Raw genomic sequence first — 9,848 nt, forward strand, 5'->3', positions numbered from 1 at the left:
CATCAGGGCTTAGTGGACGTCCACACTTCAATCCCCTGTGCTGCCAGTAGCTTGCCTTCAGTGTGTCTGCTGTGTCTTTCAGGCAGGTTGCCGGTCCATATGGGCAAGCGGAAAGTTCTATAAAGAGGGTGTGAGGCTCTGCAACGTGGCTGGGCTTGCCTCCTTTTCTGTTACTGCTCAGTTTTCATTATTCTAATCAGTAAGTGAGAAGGCATCATTCTGTTGCTCAGAGATGTGCCTATTTTACCACGTGGCACACACACTGAACCAGCTCTGACAGGGGAAGCCCAGAGATCCTGGCTCCAGACATGTGCACCATCAAGAGGGCCTGGATGCCCAGTTGGGTGGAAAGCTTCCAGGAGAAAAAGTCCCGGACAACTGACTAATGCACACAGCTTACAGAGTTTGAGACAGGCCATCCTCCCCACCCTGCCTAATCTTTCATGGCAATAAGAATACTGAACACCACTGTTCAATAGAATTATCTGTGATGACGGAAATTTTCTGTATCTGTGCCATAGGACACTATGGTAATCCACAAGCCATGTGTGGCTATTGAGCACTTGAGATGTGGTTAGTATGATTGAGGAATTGAATTTTCAATTCCATTTAATTTTATTTCACATGAATTTCCATAGCAACATGTAACTAGTGGCCACAGCATTGTATAATGTACGTTGGAGTAATTATGGCTTGGAGATGGCTTAGTAAAATAGCACATACATGCATACACTCACACATTTACACACACTTGACATTCTAGCTACCAAGTGTATGTGTATCCATCACCTCATTATCACATCCATTATTTTATAGCATCATAGGAGAGTGATGCTCTTATTTTTCACATTTTATAGATGAGAAAATTGAGTCACAGAGAAATTCCATGTTTGATCTAGGATTACTTAGTAAGCCAGCAGTGCAACCAAGGCTCAAACTCAGGCCTGTTTCTAAATTCTGAGGTTGAAGTTCCTGAATCTCTCAAAGACCTGGCCTCACAGTTCTCTCGACAGGCTACTACCATGTGACTGGGACGACCTTAAGGTGGTTTACCTGCAAAGCTGAGTCTGTGACAGTGGCATGGCTCACATAATTTACTTTGGGACGTGATCCAGAAGGAACAGAATCCAGAGTCTAGGAAGTGAAATAGGAAAGAGAAAGCCAGTGCCAAGGGCTATTACTGAGGGTCGGCCGCTAAGGTTCAATCCTGCAGTGACTGTATAGGAACCATGTGGAACATTCCTTAAAGTTGTCCAGCAGACACACGGGAAAGGGGAGTATTTATCCAGCAGCTCCTGTCTCCATTGGTCACAGATTGCCTTATATATAGAGCGTAATCTCCCTTGCATGTGCCGACACTACTGAGTGGTGCAGAGCAACTCTGGGCAGAATGCAAGGGGCACCTACTATAACCAAAGCGAGGACCTGCCAGATTGTACTCGTGCTGGCCACTAGCAGCAAGAGCTGAGGCTGAAAATGTGGCTCAGAGGATGTGATGGGAGTGTCAAAAATGTCCACGGACCAAGGGGAAAGAAACTAAATGGCACAGCTGGGGGAGTCAAGAATGGGGACTAGGGGAGGCTAGGAAGCTCTGAGGGTGGATTCTTTTAGAAGAATTCAAAACCAATGGACCTCACCTTTGACACTGTTAAGGAGCTTAGGCAAACTTGGTTGCCAGAACAATGATAGTACTTTCGTGCATCACATGAGATGCTGTATTAAAGTCAGTCTTGATTCTTCCTATTGCCTTGTCTCTTCCCAGTTGATTTCTTTATGCTTCCTAGATGGAGTGAGTTCCGGAAAGCTGATAACTCAATGTATTCCTAATTAAAATTCCTATTAACTCATTTGCATTCACCTATAGACAGGGAGGCTTGGCGTTCTGCGGTTCATGGGGTCGCAAAGAGTAGGACACGAGTGAGCAACAGAACTGAACTGAACTGAACTGATGGACAGCATGGCACAGAGGTTAATCTGACTCTGAAGCCAGATTGCTGGGTCCAAGTCCTGTCTTTACTATAATACATACTAGCTTTGTGATCTCAAGCAAGTTATTAACCCTCATTTCTTTCATCTTGAAATAGGGATTCTAGTACCTATTTGGGTCACTGAGGGTCGGACACGACTGAACAACTTCACTTTCACTTTTCACTTTCATGCATTGGAGAAGGAAATGGCAACCCACTCCAATGTTCTTGCCTGGAGAATCCCAGAGACAGGGGAGCCTGATGGGCTGCTGTCTATGGGGTCGCACAGAGTTGGACATGACTGAAGCGACTTAGCAGTAGCAGCAGTACCTATTTTATAGGGTTAAGATGAAATTAGCTAAGTTAACACACATACAGGCTTAGAACACTGCCTGGCTAGGTAGAAAGCACAATATGCATGCTTGCTATTGCTTGTTCATTCACTGATTGATAAGGAATCATTTAGTGTCCGATTCATATAAGGCGTCACTCTTCTCAGTGTGTATGCTTGGGTCTGACAGTGTCCCTGTTGCTCACGCCAACCTTTTGAAATTCTTTATGCTCTAAATTCTCAGACCATTGTCCTCTCTTCTTTTTCCGTCTATTTTCATTGATCAAAACTTACTGGTTCTTCCTTTCTCTTCAACCTTTAAATGTTGGAGTGTTTTAGGATTCATTCAGTCTTTGGCCATCTTCTCTTTCTTACCAAATTCCCCTCTAGGTAATCTTGTTTTGTGATTTTAAATCAATCTATATATGCTCATGACTCCCCAGAATGTCTTGCTAGCTTTGACACCTCCCCTGAGCTCCGGCACATAAAATAAACTCCCTCTTGACATCTCCACTTTTATATTAGTTTCCCACCTGCAAATTAACATGACCAAAAGAGAACTATGGATTTTATTTGATCCCCAACCACATCCCACCCGTGAATTTCCCTTTCCTCTTCTCTGTTTTGGTAAATTAACTAATCACTCAGGTCCCAACCCAGCAATCATCTTGTCTTTGTATCCCACCCAATCCAATGCTATCTCCAAGACTGCTCCACTCTCAACAGAATCATTTTTCAGTGTAATGATTGCTGGGATCTCCTTGTATAGTTGTGCAGATTATGCACTCCTAAGGAAATTCCCATGATGATAGACATTATAGATTTGCATTTTTTAATAAAAATTTTCATCAGATGACCTAAATATTTCTTCTCAAAAAACCAAAATGTTATTATAATAAATAAAATTAAAATGCTCTGAGGACTAGATACCTCTTTTTAACTCTTGTAGTGGTGCTATAAGAACTAGCAACGACCCTGATCATTGCTACAATTCCCATTTAGGCCATGATCAACTCTTGCTTAGATTATACTAACAACCTCTGAATCAGCTCCCAGCTTCTTCCTTTGCTTTTTCTGTGGCCCATTATCTGCTCACCAGACAGTTGGATCCTAAGGCATAAATGAGATGGTACATACCACTCTGGTTCTAACTTCTTCCATATTAGTTATATACTGTGTAACAAATTATTCACAAAATTAGCTGAAACTTATTCAAAACTTATTGCATGCTATGCATGCTAAGTCACTTCAGTTGTGTCCAACTCTGTGTGACCCCAGAGATGGCAGCCCACCAGGGTCCCCCGTCCCTGGGATTCTCCAGGCAAGAACACTGGAGTGGGTTGCCATTTCCTTCTCCAGTGCATGAAAGTGAAAAGTGAAAGTGAAGTCGCTCAGTCGTGTCCGACCCTCAGCGACCCCATGGACTGCAGCCTACCAGGTTCCTCCATCCATGGGATTTTCCAGGCAAGAGTACTGGAGTGGGGTGCCATTGCCTTCTAATTATCTCACAGTTATTATGGGTCTCAAGTTCAGGAAGAGGCTTAGATGAGAGGTTCTGAATCAGAGTCTCTCATGGGACACAGTTACGATACTGGCCAGGGCTGCAGTCATCAGAACACTTGATTGGGGCTGGAGGATCCGATTCCAGGACAGCTCACTCACAGAACTATGACAGGAGACTTCAGTTCTATGCCACATGGGCCTCTCTATAGGGCTCTTCAGTGTTGTCCCAGCTTGTCAACTGACTTCCTCAGTGTGAGTATCTGAGAGAGAGAGAACAAGGTAGAAAGTACAATGTCTGTTAAGATCTTCCTCAGTGACTTTCAACCAGGGATGCTTTTACTTCCCTGTTCTCCCCCAGGGATATTTGGCAATGTCTGGAGACTTTTGGTTGTGACAATTGGTTGGAATGTGCTATCAGCATCTAGTAGGTAGAGGCCAGAGATACTGCTAAACATCCTGCAGCTGGATGGACAGTCCCCATCCCCCTACACACACACACCAAAGAATTACCTGGTTTAATAATGCCAATAGTGCTGTGGTTGAAAAACACTAATCTAACCTGAAAAGCCACATATTACTTCTGCCATATGCTGTTATACACAGATAAATGCTGATATACTATCAGATCAGATCAGATCAGTCACTCAGTCATGTCTGACTCTTTGCAACCCCATGAATCGCAGCACGCCAGGCCTCCCTGTCCATCACCAACTCCCGGAGTTCACTCGGACTCACGTCCATCGAGTCGGTGATGCCATCCAGCCATCTCATCCTCTGTCATCCCCTTCTCCTCCTGCCCCCAGTCCCTCCCAGCATCAGAGTCTTTTCCAATGAGTCAACTCTTCGCATGAGGTGGCCAAAGTACTGGAGTTTCAGCTTTAGCATCAATCCTTCCAAAGAACATCCAGGATTGATCTCCTTTTTTAGAATGGACTGGTTGGATCTCCTTGCAGTCCAAGGGACTCTCAAGAGTCTTCTCCAACACCACAGTTCAAAAGCATCAATTCTTCGGTGCTCAGCTTTCTTCACAGCCCAACTCTCACATCCATACATGACCACAGGAAAAACCATAGCCTTGACTAGATGGACCTTTGTTGGCAAAGTAATGTCTCTGCTTTTCAATATGCTGTCTAAGTTGGTCATAACTTTCCTTCTAAGGAGTAAGTGTCTTTTAATTTCCTGGCTGCAGTCACCATCTGCAGTGATTTTGGAGCCCCCAAAAATAAAGTCTGATACTGTTTCCACTGTTTCCCTATCTATTTCCCATGAAGTGATGAGACCAGATGCCATGATCTTCGTTTTCTTAATGTTGAGCTTTAAGCCAACTTTTTCACCCTCCTCTTTCACTCTCTGCTGCTGCTGCTAAGTCACTTCAGTCGTGTCCAACTCTGTGCAACCCCATAGATGGCAACCCATCAGGCTCCCCCATCCCTGGGATTCTCTAGGCAAGAACACTGGAGTGGGTTGCCATTTCCTTCTCCAGTGCATGAAAGTGAAAAGTGAAAGTGAAGTTGCTCAGTCGTGTCCGACTTCTAGCGACCCCATGGGCTGCAGCCCACCAGGCCCCTCCGTCCATGGGATTTTCAGGCAAAAGTACTGGAGTGGGTTGCCATTGCCTTCTCTGACTCTTTCACTCTCATCAAGAAGCTTTTTCATTCCTCTTCACTTTCTGTCATAAGGGTGGTGTCATCTGCATATATGAGGTTATTGATATTTCTCCCAGCAATCTTGATTCCAGCTTGTGCTTCTTCCAGCCCAGCGTTTCTCATGATATACTATGGAAAGGGATAATCCAAGGTCTGAATGCCAGGAGGTGGGAATCATTAACTGCCATAACTGGCCACCACCACTCTCCAGGGCCTTTGATGTATAGTTAGTAATAGAAAGCACACCCCTAATCTTGGACTTCTGATTCTGCCTGATTTGTCTTCAGCCTCCCTCTATCACCTCATTTCCTGCCTTGCTTCTCTTCTTCCACCATGATTTCACCACTAGGCTAGTTTTACATCTCTCAAACATGCCAAGCTTGACCCCATTTCAGGCGTTTGTTTCCAATTCAAATCATCTCCCTCAGTCTTTGAGTGGCTACTTCCTTCTTTTTAAGTCTAGCTTCTCAGAGAACCCTACCCTCACATCCTAAACTAATGTTGAGACACTTGCTTTAAACAATACCAGTTCCTCTCTATTCTGTAGGCTTATTGTGCTCATAACATTTATCACTATCTTAAATTGCCCTATTTATGTATGTGTTTATGTTTTCTGTCTCCTCCCAATAAAATGCATGTTGCATGAAGCAAGGGCTTTATTCTGTATTCCCAATGCCCAGGGCTGTGCTTGGAACATAGTAGATGATCAATAAATATTTGATGAATGAAAGAATGAATGTGCTCTCATTTTGAAAGTTTACATACAAGGTTCTGGTGGGTGGTATAGATGAGTTTCTTAAATATATGGGGAAAGAGTGAGACAGAAGTAGAGAAATGACATTCTTTTGAGGTAATGTCAGAGGAGACCTCTGCATATGTTTTGAGTTGTTCATGCTGTTATCTCTGATAAATTTGCTATTCCAGATTTCCTTCTTTTTCTTTCCTGTATCCACCACCCTTGTGGCCTTGGCATGCACGTGTAGGAAAGTTAAAAGGTACCATCTTTGGATGTGGAATAGGACAAGAAAATTGATCGCCTGACCTTGGCCTCATTCATCTAGTACTATAGCCAGTGTCACTAACTAGCCAAGGACTCCCTGAAATCAAGTCCAGCCTGCATTAACTGCTTTGTGACTCTTTGAAGAGCTATTTCTACACAGTGGGAGAATGTACCACAAACAGAGTATCAATCTTTTATGGGAATAATTAAAACCTGGACTCGGTGCACCACACTGCAGAGTTCGTAGAGTCAGTCTGTACAGCTCTGCCAGTCCCTGAGTGTTTTGAATTTATAGATACTCTTTTTCCTGAGTTTACTTTTGGATGCAGCTGTCTCTGGAACAGTGATTCATGTAACTCTAGTCCAAGCATCACCTTCAGACAGATCACAGCTGAATTCCTAAGCCCTCAAATTTTTACTCAACCTGACAGTCTCAGATGGCTCTGAGAAGAAGAAGATGTCTGCATAGAATAAGTTGTCTCTCAGGACAGGCTGTGCTAAATATGACGATGAAAGAAGCAATGCCCTCTATGTAAAGGGGATTCTTAGACTGAGTCTACTGGTCAACCCTGTCTGTTTGTATGTGTATATATATATATATAAAATATATACACACATACACACATATATATATATATTATTATTATTTCATCTGCCAGTTTTTATTTCTATCATAAATATTTCTAGAAATGGGTTAGAAATTATGGACACTTCAGAAACTGCTACTATGTACAAATTAATAATCTCAGTAAGCACATATGAAAATACCCATTTCCCAATATCCTTGCCAGTACTAGATGTTATCAATATTTTAAAATTTTGCTAATTTGAGGAATTATAAATGATAAGGAATTTTTTATGCTTCACTGATTTCTAGTTTGTATATTTATTGTTTATTTGTGGTTCTTTTTCTGTGAATTGTCTTATTTATATTCTTTACAATTTTATATCTATCTTTTCATTAATTTCTAGAAGGGACTTAAACCTTAGGGACTTTCTCTTTTAAAAAAATGCTTTTTCTCAGCCTATCTGAAAATTATAAATTTTTACACATAAAAAAATCTATCCATTTATTTCCCTTTTGGTCAATGTGCTTCTTCTCCTCTTCTTTATAAAAGCTATGTCCAACCTGGTATATTAAATAGTCTCCTGTATTTTTTTCAATACTGATATAGATTTATTCTACATTTAGTTTTTGATTCACAGGGAAACTCCTTTACTTGGGGTGTGAGGTTGAGCTCTAGATTTATTTTCTTCCAAATTATACCAACAATATGTATTGAGCTTATCACCTTACTGTCCTTTGGCTTATTTTTATTCTCCATTTATATTTAATAAAATAGGTTTTATAAATGGACTAGCATAAGAACTAAATAGACATTTCTCCAAAGAAGACATACAGATGGCTAACAAACACATGAAAAGATACTCAACATCACTCATTATCAGTGAAATGCAAATCAAAACCACAGTGAGGTACCATTTCATGCCAGTCAGAATGGCTGCGACCCAAAAGTCTACAAGCAATAAATGCTGGAGAGGGTGTGGAGAAAAGGGAACCCTCTTACACTGTTGGTGGGAATGCAAACTAGTACAGCCACTATGGAGAACAGTGTGGAGATTCCTTAAAAAACTGGAAATAGAACTGCCTTATGACCCAGCCATCCCACTGTTGGGCATACACACCGAGGAAACCAGAATTGAAAGAGACACGTGTACCCCAATGTTCATCGCAGCACTGTTTATAATAGCCAGGACATGGAAGCAACCTAGATGTCCATCCGCAGATGAATGGATAAGAAAGCTATGGTACATATACACAATGGAGTATTACTCAGCCATTAAAAAGAATACATTTGAATCAGTTCTAATGAGGTGGATGAAACTGGAACCTATTATACAGAATTAAGTAAGCCAGAAAGAAAAACACCAATACAGTATACTAACGCATATATATGGAATTTAGAAAGACGGTAATGATAACCCTGTATGTGAGAGAGCAAAAGAGACACAGATGTATAGAACAGTCTTTTGGACTCTGTGGGAGAGGGAGAGGGTGGGATGATTTGGGAGAATGGCATTGAAACATGTATAATATCATATAAGAAACAAATCGCCAGTCCAGGTTCTATGCAGGATATAGGATGCTTGGGGCTGGTGCACTGGGATGACCCAGAGGGATGGTATGGGGAGGGAGGTCAGGGCGGGGGTGGTTCAGGATGGGGAACATGTGTACACCCATGGCGGATTCATGTTGATGTATGACAAAACCAATACAATATTGTAAAGTAAAATAAATAAATAAATAAATGGTTTAAAAAAAAAAAAAAAAAAAAGACAGTAGAGAGTAAGGAGAATGAGGAGACCAGGTATAGATGCCAGGATCAGGGAACTCAGGGAATTCAAAATATAAAAGAAAAATAAACTAAGAATAATAAAAAGGGAAGAAACAGAGAGGAAAATAATAGAAACGACAAGTAAAGGTGAACCCTGTCCATAAATTATCCCATGTAGGCCCAAATATTTTCCCATGGTGACTTCAAGTTTTCCATTAAGGGCCAGAGTAAATTCTTGTGGAATTCCTATTTATTAGGTAAGAACTCCCAGAACAGGACTGTCCCATGGGAGGACTTGGGAGAGAAATCAGTCCTGGCATTTGAAACTAGAGTCTGAACGTTCTCAGTTGCTGGGCATTAGTGTGTCACTGAGATGACCCCCACGCCGTGTGCTGCAGGGCAGACGAGCTCTGCTGGAAATAACATAATTACAGCACTTGGCAAAAAGTAGAGGACAACAGAAATGAAGTTCACGCACCTCAGCCAGACAGAAAGGCAGGAACTCTCCATCTGGATGTCCTGTGGGGGGAACGAGGTGGTGGGGTCTGAAGTACACACAAGCAGTTGTGCTAAAAATGGCAGCTGCCTCAAGCAGAAATTCTCATTACAGGAGGAAGAGAGGGATTCAGTGGCACATTCAAGGTGAATGAGTCAATAAAGTTTCCTTCCAGATTCCTGGGTCACTGGCTCCAGAAAGGCTTTGAAGATGAAAAGACACCCCAGGTGTCTTTGAATCGATATTCCTGGGGTTTGAAAGGTAGGTGATTTGAAAGATTTTGAAAGAAGTCTGACTTGGGTTTGGTTCTGTCTCTGCCACTAACTAGGACCTGTCTCTGCTACTAGGGAGTAATGTTGATGAATCACTTAGCCCTTCATGATCCATGGTGACCATTAAGTGTCTCCAGTAGAAAAGCCTCCTGGCCTAGGATTCTTTGGGTCTTTCCCACAAAACTGCAAATACCTTCCTTGTTTTGTTGTCCTCTGGAATGTTGCCTAAGAGCAAGGAGAAGACAGGACATAAGCAAGTTTGGTGTGATATATAGTCAAAGCTGCCGCTGTCAGGAC

Source organism: Bos mutus, chromosome 2 (genome assembly GCF_027580195.1).
Source record: "Bos mutus isolate GX-2022 chromosome 2, NWIPB_WYAK_1.1, whole genome shotgun sequence".
In the NCBI taxonomy this organism is placed as follows: Eukaryota; Metazoa; Chordata; class Mammalia; order Artiodactyla; family Bovidae; genus Bos; species Bos mutus.